Source organism: Martes martes, assembly GCF_963455335.1.
Source record: "Martes martes genome assembly, chromosome: X".
Taxonomy (NCBI): domain Eukaryota; kingdom Metazoa; phylum Chordata; class Mammalia; order Carnivora; family Mustelidae; genus Martes; species Martes martes.
Genome location: NC_137897.1, coordinates 7,716,878 through 7,732,120, shown reverse-complemented (window position 1 = coordinate 7,732,120; position 15,243 = coordinate 7,716,878).

Sequence of the window (15,243 nt, the reverse complement as noted above, 5' to 3'; positions counted from 1 at the left end):
AGCTGTTGATGGTGATGTTCCCCATAAATAGCAGGGGGAGCTCTAAGGCACAAGGAATTGCCTGTCATGGCTAGACCACATCAGAATATTAGCATTTTTATTTTTCTTGTTGGAGAATGGAGATTTCCTTTCCAGACTCTAACCTTGCAGGGCAAGACTTTAGATGCTTTCTTTTGTTTCTCTCCATTTCCACCTCTTCTTATGTCCTTGAGCCACACCTTTTCCTCTGTTGCCTCTAAACAGTCCAAGAATGCAAAAGCCTTCAGTGACAGCACCCCTTGCTGGCCTCCTCTGGATTGGGAACCACTAGAGAGGCCTCCATCTTTAATGTGGGCCGAGCATCCTTTTCCCTCTTATGTGCAAAGGTAGAGAACATAGAGGGCTCTGTGATCCAGTGCCACACTTGTCACTTCTCGTTTGTGACCTTGGACAAGTGATTAGTCTCTCTGTGATGCAGTTTCCTCACATTTAAAGATAATAGTGGCTCCAACCTCCTCAGGTTGTTTTAGGAATAAATCTACTCAGTGTACATGTGTTTGTGTAGTGCCTGGCACATAATAAGTGGTGGGTACATGCTTGCCATTAATTTTAGGCATTCCTTGGTCATTTCTCCTTGACCTCATTCATTCACTGAAAAAAAAATATATGTGTATATATGTGTGTGTGTGTGTGTATAGATAGATAGATAGATAGATAAAAGTAATCTCTATGCCCAACATGGGGGCTTGAACTCACAACCCTGAGATCAGGAGTCACCTGCTCTACCCACTGGTGCTCTACCCACTCTACTCTACCCACCTGCTCTACCCCCTGGCCAGCCAGGCACCCTGTTCTACAGAGTTTTATTGAGCCTCCAGTGTTCTGGACACACAAGCTAGAACAGAATACAGGTATTACCCTTGGCCTTAAAGAAGATACGTTTCAGGAGGGGCCCAGCAGTGAGCATCATGCATGCTGTCTGAGGGAACAGACAGGTGCTTACATCTCCCCAGGAGGAGGGAGAGTGTCAGAAAAGGCTCCAGAGAGGACGTCTCTCCTGTTAAATAGTAAACTGAAGCATATTAAACATCTTTAAGAATGTGAGCAGAAATCAACTGCAGTCAAGTAAACGCCAACGGGAAGTGCTCAGGAGTACTTACTTCAGGGTGGGGAGCCCAGAGAGGGGTTTTTTTGTTTTTGTTTTTGTTTTTAGAGAAAAGGCAGAAATAAAGAGGTACTTGATAGGCTGTCGTGTAAAGACTGGTTGGCTGTTTGTGACTGGTTACCCTTAGTGTTTTATGTCATGACCTTGAGGCATTTACAGGCTTAGGTTTTAGGCTGCCGATGCATTAGAACTACCTCAGTCTAATAGCCTCCTTGTTGAATTAATTTAACAATTCTCCCCTTTCCGTCCTCTTCTTCCACATGAGAGAATGACCAAAACGTTGGTATGAGTGCCACTCTCAGTCACCACGAGAGTTAACGTTGCAGCCGTCTCACTGTGAACCGCATAGGTGATGATGTCAGATCCGTGGAAGAAATGTTTCTGCTGTTCATCTTGTTCATCTTGTTTCTGTTTCTCCAAGCCCAGTGGGACCATCGGATGTGCTGCTGATGGCTGTGAACATGCACTTAAGACCTTTAAGAGAAAATAACATACCAGACCACTAAAATGATGACTTATTGTAAGAGTAACACTAACAGACTGAAGTGTACTCCTCAACCCCCATGAGCCAAGCCAATGGGTCTCAAATAAGTCAAAGAGGGGACATCAGCCTGTTTTAGCCAAGCGGCTGATTTGTTCATTTACTGTATTTGCTATGAGACCAGACGTGTTGGTCCAGGTGCCGCAGGAAGTATTTGCTGTGGCGCCGGCTCCTCCTCGTTCAGCCCGTAAGTCACCTAAAGCAGTTCTCTTACCTGAAACCATCTTAGCAAGGACGTCTGGAGACTTAATTGTGTAGCTGTGGCCCGAGCAGTAGTTCAGCAATAGTTGCCCTGGCGAAGGAGCGTTATTTTCCTGTGCGTTATCAGAGAGAAGAGGCAAGTGGTGGAAAGGCAGAAGGAATAAAGAAGAAGGAGAAGAAGAAGGAATGAAGGTTCCGATTGGAGATCTTGATCCATGATCTTGGGGGAGCTGTCCACCTCAAGATGCCATCTGCTTCTGAGGAGGAACCTCCCTAGTCAACCTTCATTTTAGATCTCCAGCTGGCATGCAGTTCCAAGAGTCTGGAGGAGCCCTTTTTCATGGGGAGAAGTGGACCCAAGTTCAAGTCCCTGAGGTTTGGCTGTGGTCTTGGCAGTGAGGAGGACCGGTTATGGTTTCTTCCAGGGAGGTTCAAGGGAAGCCTTTGTTCTTGGTGATTCCAAGTCAGAAAGGTGGGAGAAAATTAGAAAAGTTAGCCTGGAGAGTTGTAGCCAGACACTTGAAACTAGAATTCTGGATCTAGTTCAAGTAATAGATACACAGTAGTTTCTTCCTTCCTTTTTTTTTTTTTTTGTATCCATTTTTTATTTACATTGTAGTTTGTTAATATACAGTGTAATATTGGTTTCAGGAGTATACAGTAGTTTCCTTTCACCCTTATTATTTCTAAGTAGGTTTTTTTTTTAAAGTTTTATTTATTCAAGGAATCTCTACACCCCCTGTGGGGCTTGAACTGATGACCCTGAGATCAGAGTCACATGTTTCTCTGACTGAGCCAGCCAGGCCCCCCTCCTAAGTAGTTTTAATTACATATGTTGATTAGAATTCTTAACCCAGAGAGTCCTTTATTTCTAGCGAAAACTGAGAAGTAAGCAACATTGACTGTTGGTTACACTAGCATTCTGTGGATTGGGAAATTTATAAATATATTTCACAATTTCTAGAAGTATATTCTTCCTCAGTAAAATGTTTGATGTGTTACAAAAGATGTCTACTAATAGATCCAAATATCTTTAGTTCCTCTGTAAAAGAAAGCCAAAAGTGGATAAAGCAGTGTTCAGTAATTAATGTTTTAGTTATTTTATCCTATTTGGAATGATTGAGATATTCAGTGAATAGCCATCATTTAATTTATCTCAGTATAACTAGGGTTTCAAGTTCTCAAAAAAATTTGGGAAACTGTATTTAAGTAGACATACCATAGAGAATATTTATTATTGAAAATATATAAACTTCTACTGACACTTATTTACTTGTTCTTAACACTTACATTTAGATTACTCATGAAAATTTCATGAGATATTAAACAGCTAACTGTTCTTGCTGATATATCCTATAACAGAGATAACATATGTTAGCTTATTTGACTTTTAGTAAACCTAGGTAAATTCAAGTATTTTGTTTTAATGCCGGTAATTCTAAAGACATGCCTGTTCTAATTAAACCAACACATTTAAACTAGTTTTTATTTACTGAAGATTATCCTACATGATGTGAACTTGAAAAACATTTGGGTTAGTTTCTATTTCTGAGAGTTTGTTTGATTTATATGAATACTTGTTTGTCTTTAAGCCTATTAAGTAGAAGTTTTTACAAATTAATTTCGGAAATATCATCTGGAGGTAGAAAAACATCACACGTATATAACAGAGAGACACACATACAAGACACAGAGATCTTATAGCTTTCCGTGTTAAAATTTTAGCCATGGGACAGGTATGATACTGCAAAACTCGTTACTTTAAAAAAGAATGGTTGTATCTAAATTGTGTTTCCGGCAGAGTAAGTTAGGGTTACCTGCTCAGATGGCTAAAGCTTTTACTAATATTTGTGGAAAAAAACTTTTAAGATTTTTCGTTTAGCCTAATTTCCAAATAGCTTCTTTTTGTTTTTCTTATAAGAATTATCTTCCTGAAGTTTGCACTTCAAGAGATGGCTCTGGGTTCCTAGAGAAAGCCAGATAGAACATTTGCATCTCAAAGCCACAGAGAAAGGCTGTTTCTCCAAGAGCTTATGTTTCCTAAATCCAGATCTTTTACAGTATCTGTGAGCCTTTTGGGATGAATAGGGCAGAGTTTGGGATTGGTAAAAAGGATAGGCGGGCTTTGAATTGTTTTTAGAGCTGGATTTCCATTCTTGAAAAGACTCAGTTGTAAGATAAGTATAATTTTTAATTCCTCAAAGAATTGGGTTGCAGTCTGAACGATTTCTAGCCACTGACCCAGTCACCCAACTACAGTATCCTCCATTTGCTTCTTTGTATCAGGGAGAAGATCTGCAATTAAGATGGTTATCAAAAGATTAAATGTTCTAGATTTAGACCTGGGTTCCTTTAATTTTTTTAAAATTTAAATTCAAGTTATTTAACATATAGTGTAGTACTGGTTTCTGGAGTAGAATTTAGAGATTCATCACTTACGTGTAACACCCAGTGCTCATCCCAACCGGTGCCTGCCTTAATGTCCATCATCCATTTAGTGCATGTCCTCATCCTCCTCCCCTCCAGCAACCCCAGTTCTCCATAGTTAAGAGTCTCTTATGGTCTGCGTCCTAGAGCTGGGTTTCTTTAGAACATGTTATTTTATTTTAAAGATTTACTTTAAAGAGAGCGTGAGGTGGGGGAGGGGCAAAGGGAGAGGGAGACAGACTCTCAAGCAGACTCTGCCCTGACCTGAGCCAAAACAAGAGTTGGATACTTAACCAACTGTGCCACCCAGGTTCCCTGTCTTTAGAATATTTTAGCAAATCCTTCCACAGTGGCTTCAGAATGCTTTTCTTTCATTTTAGCTTAAGGGAGAAGTCCTAAAAAAAAAAAGTTTTTATCAGGTTCTCAATATCAGGTTCCGATCTGGCCAATTATGACCATAGTGATGCTTTAAAAACTCCTTTGTGAGTATCTTGTCAGGTTTCAGCTGACACAAACAGTAAATATTCCTGGTAGTATTCAACAATCCCATAGAGCCAAGAGGGTTTCTCAAGAGGTGCAAAAGTTACTACCTTCCCAAGATCCAGAGCCACTCCCTAAGATCACCAATAGAAAGAAGACTTGGACAATTCCCCTGAGAGCTGGAATTACTGGGTAATTTTTTTTCCCCTACAGTTTCTGGTGGCCAGGTTAAGACCTGCCGGGACCAGAGCCCCCATCCCGCTCACTCTGGAGTGTGAAGGCATCGTGGGAAAGATGCCTTTGTAGAGACTAGCAAAGTGTAACAATTCTTATCAAATACTATTTGGTCCCACAGTTGGTAGGACTCTAGGCGCAAATGGGATGCAATCCACATTTCTTCCCAGGCTTATCTAGCCACGAATGGGGGCGCAACACACATTTCTCTTCAGCTATATTTTTGGGGTCCCCTGGTCTGATGGTTGCCAAGCCATCCAAGTTCTCAGGATGCAAAATGAGACCAAAAAAGGCGGCTATCGCTGTCCTTAGAAGAGAAAGGACAGTTAACCAATTCCCCCCCCCCCCCATCGGAATTTGGAAAGGAAGGGAAGATGTGAAATTCACCTTCTCTCCACCAGGCCACAGAGGTCTGGGAGGGCTGACTTTGGTAAGACTTGTTGCCCTTTGCTGGCCTCTGCCAGTTTTCCCAGGATGCCTTCTGCCTGCTGCAGAGTCAGTGGGGGTGTCCCATGTCCCAGCCGGTCTTATCCTGGCCCCGAGAAACTGTACAGGAGGAAAAATAATTTTCTTTCCACCCTTTGTAGCCAGTAGACACTGAGTGACTGAGGGCCGAGACCCCTCTTTCTGCGGGGTACCTCGTAAATTGATAAGATTACCTAAGATGGTTAAAAGTTCCTCACCGTGGCCGCACTCGATTAATACTTGTGCAGCCTTAAGACAAAACTGTATTCACCGGAGGCCTCACGCAGGCCCCGGTCCGCTTTGTAAGTCGGCCCCAGGCCAGCCGCGGACCAGTTTTTAAGACGGAACCAGTCGGTCCCGGACCCGGTCCGGTTTTTAAGTCGGACCCAGCCCCCAGTCCAGCTGCTCTCGGAACCCTGTCGGGAGAAAGAAATGCTCAAGTGACGTGAGGAAGCTCAGAACGCGGAGAGCGGCGGGGAAAGGCGCGGAGCGAGAAGGCAGGATCTGAGAGGGACCCGCCCGCCATCCGCACACCCGGGGAGAAAGCAGCGAGCTCAAGGGGGCTCCGCAGGTACTCGTGCTTGTGGCTCCGTGTTCGTGGGGGCTGTTGGGGTCTCCTCCGGTTCCCTGTTCTGAGATGAGCACTGTTAGACGCTCAGCTGGGGCACGTTAAAAATGTTAAGTTTCTTTGAGCGGAAATCAGTTTAAACGTGGAAGCACGGACCCGGAAGTGGGTGGGCGGGCTCCGCCTACAGGTGCTCAGGCCCGCGATTTCCTAGAGAAAAGGCGGGCGCGGAGTAAGGGCGTGATTGTCTCGCACTTCAGGTCTCCTTGGTTGTGTTGGTTATTGTTAGTGTGTCGATTTCATAACCTTGAGGCATTTACAGGCAGATTTTGGTTTGCTTCTGTAGGCCGCCATGACATTATAACCAACTGTCTAAAAGGCTTTTATGTTTAACAACCGGGAGCTAAGGTTTATAAGGTATTTTCTTCATTTCCCACTTTTTGTAGGGGTGACGGATTAATCCCTAACACATCTTTTAAGTTTGTCATTATAGGTCACCTAGTGCGTGGCCGGCCTTCAGAGACGCCTTCTGACAGCTATAGCAAGGTGTGTCTACACCGCGGATGTAGTTAGGTGCTCACCTCCGGCCTTAGCTGTTGCCTGCCCCATGGCTGCTGGCAGAACCCCAAAGCCCATGCGGGGGTGAAACTTGATTGGGCTAATGCAGTAGGGCTAGCTTCTAAGTATACTCTTGGAACAGCTGGGGAACTTTTAAAACCTACTGTTGCCGAGAATTGGAATTTTGTTTCTGTAGCTCTGAGGATTGATTCCTCTGTGTGGGTAACATTGGAAACCTTTCCTCCTGCGGTGATTGGTCTCAGCATGGCCATGTGATACACTCCTTTCACAGTGAGGGAAACTTCTGCCTCTGTGCCGAGGGGTGGGGAGTGCTTCTGACAAAGAAGATTTCCCTACCCCAAGAAGAGATCACTGTGACATAAACTCTCCTCTTCCTCACTGGGCTTTATTCTCTGCGTGGAAATGTGGCAAGTGCTGCAACCATCCCTGATACTCTGACAATAACAGCAAAGAGCTAGGGGGTGGACTCCTCCACCTGGGTCCTGCATACTTTATTGAGCCTCTGACTCACTGGATTAACCAACCCCGCCGCCTAACTCCAATCTCCTTGCTGTGCGGTCTAATAAAGCCTGGTGCAGCCCAAACCATCCTGGTCACACCTCTTCTACATTTGTAGCGAGTTCTTGGCACCAGCACGATTTATACTGCTACTTTTGGTGATATTGGTGAGATGGACCTCCCACAGTGAGAACGCATTTTGCGTTTTTACCTGGACAAGAAGGCATAAATGCTGGTGCATTTGGAATAGTACTTTACATGTATTCAGGATTAAATAGGCTTTGGGGATGAACAGTAAGCCTGATGACCATTTATGATACGGTTTCAATTAGAAGCTCTGTGTTACAAACAAACCTTAAGTGAATTTCTGGAACAACCCATTTATAAATTAGGAACAGCTAGACACTTTAGAAAAAACTTTAGTCTTGAGTAATATGCAGACCCTGCATTCTACGAATGTGGCTTGTGGTTAATGAAAATTCTGATACAAAGTTGTAGTGACCCTTTTACAGAAGTTGCGGTGCTTTCTTTTTTTAAGATCCTATTTTTAAATAATCTCTACACCCAACGTGGGACTCAAACCCACCACCCTGAGATCAGGAGACACGCACTCTTCTCACGGAGCCAGCCAGGTGCCCCCTCCCCCAAAGTTGCAGTGCTTCTTAATCCTTAATCTGTGTTAGTGTTTCTTCAGTGGGGATGACTTTTGCTTTCTGGTTCCTACCTCTACTTTTCCAATGATAAACAGATAAAGTTCAAGGTGAAAGCAAGCTTCCTACATTTTAGTTCCGTAACGAAGAGAGGGTTCTGGAACAATACCAGCAATGGCCTCCAGCTGAAGACCATCAGGGACACACTCCTTCAGCCTGAGTGGAACAAGGTGGGTTTATTACAAGCTGCAGCTGGGGAGAAGTACCCTGGGAAGCTGCAGGGCCTCTCAGTGAGGGGCTTAGAAAGGACTTATTAGCGAACTGGACTTGTGTTAGGTAATTTGGGAAGGAGGCAAGGAACTGGGGTCTTTGGATTGGATGCTGCTAAGAAGAGGGGATTTTTTACGATTGGGTAGCTGAGTGCCTCTTGCCAAGGAGGACACTAGAATGAGACAGAGAAGCAGCAGTCATTCATTTGCTGGGAGGACTATTTAATATTTTGTGATATGGACAGTATTCGTGTTTTATCTGTGTTTAGGCGGGTTTATAGAGTGGGTCACGTGGTGACCACAGTCTCTAAAATGTGCTTGTCTGATATTCTGTGACATTGTTTATGGTCACTAGGAGAATAGCAGGGACCAGCTGTGAAGGCCTGGCCAGCTTCTGGATGTCAGAGCCTGCGTTTTTCCTGCTTTCTTCCCTCTCAGTAGTTAAGATTTATTGTTTGTGTTATGCTAGGCACTGTGCTAAGTACCTTACACGTTCAAATTGAACCATCCCCCCCTTATGAGGTGGCATTATGATTGTCCTTATTTAATAGATGTAGGAACTGGCACCTGCAGTGCTAACCAGTTTGTCCAAGGTTGGAGTGTAAGTTCAGACTGATGCCAGAGACCACAATGTCTTAACCGCTCCTCTCTACAAAACCATAAAGCTGTGCCTGGGCATTAAGACTCAAGTTAGCACCGCTTTATAAATAGCAAAGGTATTAATATATGTGGTGCCTAGCTTGAACTAGAAGCCAAGCACGAATTGGAAACAAATTATAACAGCACACCTATACTATGAAGCCCTTTGAAATTATGTTGTAGAAAGATACTGACATGCAAAAACTGCTAATGATACAGGAACAACCAAAAGCGTTAGAAAACGGAATCTGGATTTCTGCTCACCTGAGGAACTTTTTAAACCTGAAGTTTAGACCCACTGAGACAAAATACTGATGGTGGGGCTCCAGCATCTGTATTCCCTGGCATTTGAACTCTTCTCGCACAGGCTAAATGTAGTGTTTTGAGGAGTAAGCTGAAGCTTACTCGTCAGAGTTATTCGTCAGAGTTACTCGTCAGACTTTCCTGTTGTATGATCAAGAACATTGATAGTTCTCAGGAATTCAGAACTGTGGGACGCGGCTGTTTAACACTCTTTCTGGACATTTTACTTAGCGAGGGTTGGCTGGTGCTCTTGAAGAACCAAATAATAATAGCAACTCATGAAGTTACATGGCTCCACGCCAGCATTTTCATTCATCTTTTTATTTATTGCCACAAACAGTCCTCTGGTGTGACTATTATTACCTCCACTTAAAGCAAGAAAACTAAGACACAGGGTCAGTGAGGGACTTGTCCAAGGAGGCATGTCAATAATCGTGTCACTCTGAGTCCGGTTCCCATGTCCTGCTACTTTCTCAGTTTACTTCTTAACATCCCAGCAAGTTTTACAAGCTTTGAAAAAGGCATGCAAAAGTCTAAAGAGGTTTCGAATGTCTGTCTTTATACTACTATGTAATCTTTGCTTTCTGCACCTGTGACATATCAAATTAGCGCTAGCACAGGGAATATCATTTGCATGACAAAAGGACACTGAGCTTACAGTCATAGAATCATTTCAGTCTTCATGATACTGAGAGTCAGATCAGCTACAATAACCAGATTAAAAGTCTCCTTAGAATTGGAATTCCAGAGATATTTACAGAAAAGAGTTTTATACAAGGTCCAAAATATCAAATCAGTTCTTAAAAAAATTTTACTTACATAATAGAGTCCAAATGCCAAGGCCTCTGGAATATTAATACCTAAAGTTTGGTGCAGTAATTTTAAAGGGAGTAGTAAATGTCTTATTCATGTCAGATTTGCTTTACTTAAGACTCAGATGACATTTCTAAGTCTTAAGTAAAGACTTAATGCAAATGACTTTGTATTTTGAATAATAAAACTACTTTAATTGTATATTTTGAATTATTGGTGAATCTTGACTGAGGAACAAATTCACATAAACTGTACATTTTGCTGTTAAACATTCTGAAATGGATTAGTTTCTTGATGATTTAAGCATTCACATTTCAGTTAATGAATCTTGCAGACAGTGTTTGGTTTTATCATGTTTGAAAAATGGTTTTTTGGTCCCTATAATTAATTTTTTGCTTTTGAAGAAGGACTGATAAAGAGAACTGAGCTACAGTAAATGTTTATTATTAGCTTTCAGTTCTCCCAGGAATCATGGCTAGAGGTATACTTCCTTCCTCTTTACTTAAACCTGTCATTAATGTTTATGTCATGATGATGTTGATTTTAAAAAAACAGAAGCTCATGAAAAGAATACCGTGAGTATGTGATTAATGTATCATGAAAAAGATTAGCTCAATCACCAAATTAAAAGTTACTGGTTTAGAGTTTTCTTTTTTTTTTTTCTTTTAAAGATTTTATTTATTTATTTGACAGAGATCACAAGCAGGCAGAGAGGCAGGTAGAGAGAGAGGAAAGGAAGCAGGCTCCCTGCCGAGCAGAGAGCCCGATTCGGGGCTTGATCCCAGGACCCTGGAATCATGACCTGAGCCGAAGGCAGAGGCTTTAACCTACTGAGCCACGCAGGCACCCCTAGATTTTTCTTATACTTGTATTGCATGTAGTAAAATCTAGACTAAAGATGGCGAATTTGAGGGACACCTGGGTGGCTCAGTCAGTTAAGTGTCTGCCTTCTGCTTAGGTGGTTCTGGGATCAAGTCCTGCGTCAGGATCCTTGCTCAGTTGGGGGCCAGCTTTCCCTCTGCCTGCTGCTCCCCCTGCTTGTGCTTTCTCTCTCTCTCTCTTTCTGTCTTTGACAAATAAATAAATAAGTCTTAAAAAAGTAAAGATGGCAAATTTGGTTCAAAAGTAACTGAAAATGATTTTTATATCCTAATTTTTTGGAGATTAACATTTACTACAAATATAATATTTTAGGGATATTCAGCGACATACAGGCTTCTGTCCCCAGTCTTATTCTGTCTACGTACACAATACTCCCCAATGAGAATTAGCATTCACAAGGATGATTCCGAGGTATTGTCACAGGTTTTTTTCATGCCATCCAAATTATAAGATTTTGATCATCACCATTGTATGGATTGTATGGTAATGATTTTATTTGGTAGACCTCAGAAAAATTTGCCATGTTCTTTATTGTGATAGTAGATCTCTCCCTCTGGCCCAGGCCTGACCCAATGAAATATCTCATCTCTCCACCAAACAGAATTATTCCTTGTTCTTGTTACTTGGACATGGAGTAAAAGCAGCTTGAGTGGAAAGGAATCAGACAAACTCTGACTGGGGTGACATCTTTCCCACCCCACAGAGAGGATGGTGTATGATAACAATGTATGAAACTAACTCATAAAGAGAAACAGAAACAAGTTGAAATCCCAGTAGGTAAGGTGTGTTCGTGGTGGTCTTCCCTGATTTCTCAGATTCTGCACCTTTTTCTTAGATTCAGTCAGTGAGCTACTTAAACTATCAAAGGCAATACGTTCTCTTTTCTTAAGCTGTTTTCAGATGGGCTTTTGTCACTTGCAACCAAGAGTCCTAAAGAATATAGTAGTCGACGTACTGAGTGCCTGCTCATATGGCCACTATTTTCTATGTAGCAAAAGCAGGAAAGTGAGCCAAGTTATTTTAGACATACTTTAAAAAAAGAAGATCTGTTTTTTTTTTTTTTAAGATTTATTTATTTATTTATTTGTCAGAGAGAGAGAGAGAGAGAGAGAGAGGAGCGAGAGTGAGCACAAGCAGACAGAGTGGCAGACAGAGGGAGAAGCAGGCTCCCTGCCAAGCAAGGAGCCCGATGTGGGACTCGATCCCAGGACGCCGGGATCATGACCTGAGCCGAAGGCAGCTGCTTAACCAACTGAGCCACCCAGGCGTCCCAGATCTGTTTATTTTTGAGAGAGAGAGTGTGGGTATGGGGAAGAGAGGGGCAGAGGGAGAGAGAGAGAGAGAATCTCAAGCAGACTCCCGCTGAGCATGGTGTCTGATGTGGGGTTCCTTCCCACAACCCCTGGATCAGGGTCTGAGCCGAAATCAAGAGTCAGTCACCCAGTTGACTGAACCACCCAGGCGCCCAGACACACTTTTCTTTTTTCCTTTTCTTCTTTTTTTTTTTTCATCAAGTGCCCTTTTTTAATGCTCATCATCCGCTTATCCCATCCCCCCACCCACCTCCCCTCCAGCAACCCTCAGTTTTTTTTTTTCCTACAGTGCCCCTAGACACACTTTTTAACAAGGTTTGAAATATACGGGATTATAGCTTTGTGCAGTGACAGTATTGTAGCCAATGAGGTTTTTTTTTTTTTTTAAATTTTTTTTTTATTTATTTATTTTTATTTTATTTTATTTATTTATTTATTTATTTTTTAAAATTTATTCATTTGACAGACAGAGATCACAAGTAGGCAGAGAGGCAGGCAGAGAGAGAGGAAGGAAAGCAGGCTTCCTGCCGAGCAGAGAGCCCGATGCGGGGCTCGATCCCAGGACTCTGGGATCATGACCCGAGCCGAAGGCAGAGGCTTTAACCCACTGAGCCACCCAGGCGCCCCGCCAATGAGGTTTATCCAAGGTGCAGTTATTGCTAATTGAAAACTTTTCCCAGTACCCTGCTGTGGTAACTAGAAATATAAAAGATTGTACCAGAGGTGGTATTAGAGTGGTACATGGCTCTCCACAAGCCTTATACCAAACTTAATTTTTCATTGTCTTGGCATGCAACTAAAATTTAATAATGAAAAAAATATTAGATATAATGATAAATCATATCCCAGGTCTGCAAATGGTTTTCTGAGAGTGGTACAAGCCTGGCTTGTGCATATTGTCTCACAAATATTTGTAGCAGTAAGAGGCTAGAGAGGTTGGAGAAAGATAAGTTCTCATATAGGAAGAGGAAGATTGCAAAAGAGGCTGAAATGTTAAATTCTTCTGCTTTTCTTTACTCAACACTTGATTTCCATTGAAGGAAAATAGTGAATCTAATTCTCAGCCACCCTTCCTGGGTTGTAATTAAACTTGGGGAGGTTACACAGACAAGATATGATTTCCTTAGGGGTTAGCATGGGGCTAAAGGAGGTTGGGTTCTAATTAACATAAGAGATGGTGAGACCTGCAACCCAGATTCATTATGGTGGTACTTCCCCAGAGTCTCATTTCCACCCCACCAGTGGGACCAACTGTAACCTGCAAAATCATGAATCCCACTGCTTTGTCTCTACTCCACACTATCCCAGTGTCAGATTCCTGTCTCTAAACTACCTGCTTGTCTTGTACCATGGAATACTCAAAGTATCTCAATGCAGTGAGTCCAAAATGAAACTCCTCACCTCTCTTCCTAAACTTCCTGCTGTGTCTCTGTGAGTTTCAGTGGCTAAATCATTATGCACTATTGTTCAAGGCATATGTCTGGATACCACCTGTTACTTTTCTGCCTCACTTGGAGCATTCAATCAGTTCTTCCTAAATAGCTCTTAAGATTTGTAGTCATCCCTGATACCCCCTTTCTCTCTGCCCTCTCAGTAATCCTGCAACAAGTCCTAGCACCTAAATACCTGTCCAACTCATTTATCTTTTACTCCATCTCTGCTGCTGCTGCTGTGTTATGAGCCACTGTCCCCTCCCTCCTGGATCAGCACGGTAACCTCCTAACTGGATGCCTTGCTTCCAGTCTGGACTCTGTACGATCTTTTCACCGTGGTACAGTGGGATGGGCTGTTTCATACGTAGATCTGCCATGATACTCCACTGCTTTTGATCTTTCAGGGCTTCCCTTTGCTCTTAGAAAGAAGGTGTTGTGTGGTCTGGGTGGGCATTTCTCATGGCACTCTCCTCCTCCCCTTTTTTATGTTCTCTATGCTGATCTTGTCTCTGTTCCCTTACTATCCTATCCAGAATGTTCTTTCATCCCCCTCACTTCTTTTTATTGAAATATAATTAACATACAGTATTCTATTTTAGGTATACAATGTAACGATTCCACATTCTGTATGTTACTTGATAAGGAATTAATATCCAGAATATATAAGGAACTTACCCAGCTCAACATTGGGGGAAAGAATCCAGTTAAAAATAGGCAGAGGTGCCTGGGTGGCTCAGTCGTTAAGCATCTGCCTCTCTGTGTCAAATAAATAAAATCTTAAAAGAAAACAAAAACAAAACGGGCAGAGTACTTCTTTTCCAGAGGAGACCTCTAGGTGGCCAATAGACACATGAAGAGATGCTCAACATCACTCATCATTGGGGGAATGCAAATCAAAACCACAATGAGATTATCACCTCACATCTGTCAGAATGGCTAAAATCAACAGCACAAGATACAAGCATTAGTGAGGATGTGGAGAGAAAGGAACCTTTGTGCACTGCTGGTGGGAATGCAAACTGGTGCAGCCACTATGGAAAACAGTATGGCGATTTCTCCAAAAATTAGAACTACCCTATGATCCAGTGATTCCATTACCGAGTATTTGCCCAAAGAAAATGAAAATCATAATTCTTTCATCCCTTTGCCAAGTTGCCAGATTAGTCTTCCCAGACCTCAGAATTAGGCTCAGGTGCTCATATGTCCACTGCTCTCTTCCTTTTATCTTAGCACTCATCTCAGATTATCATTATACATTCATTTGTATAGTTATTTGTCTCTCACTAAATTTTAACTCCTGTGAGATCCAGGTCTTTGTTTTCTTTTACAGTGTATTCCCCAGGGCCTTACATTTTTCCATTCACTTGACATAATGGTGATTCAGTATATTTGAAACAGGACAGTTCATGCTTTACACCGTGTGTATTATGCATTAAGTTGGCTTTGGGCACCAGAGAGTAAACGTAACCGCCATTTATAATAATAGTTTGATTTATAAGCTATTGTTTAAGAACAACCAAACTGTAAATGAATTTCTGAGACCTCCCACTAAAAAGTTAGAAACTCTTAAATTAGAACTATTTAATATACATATTATTAACTTTTGTCGTAGTAATATAACAATGTGCAGACTATATTACCAGAAAGTGTTTAGAAGTTAATGGATATTTAGGAGCGCCTGGTGGCTCAGTTGGTTAAGCCTCTGCTCAGGTCATGTGCCCAGGGTCCTGGGATTGAGCCCCATGTTGGGCTGTCTGCTCAGCAGGGAGCCTGCTTCTGCCTCTCCCTCTACCTGCCTCGCTGCCTG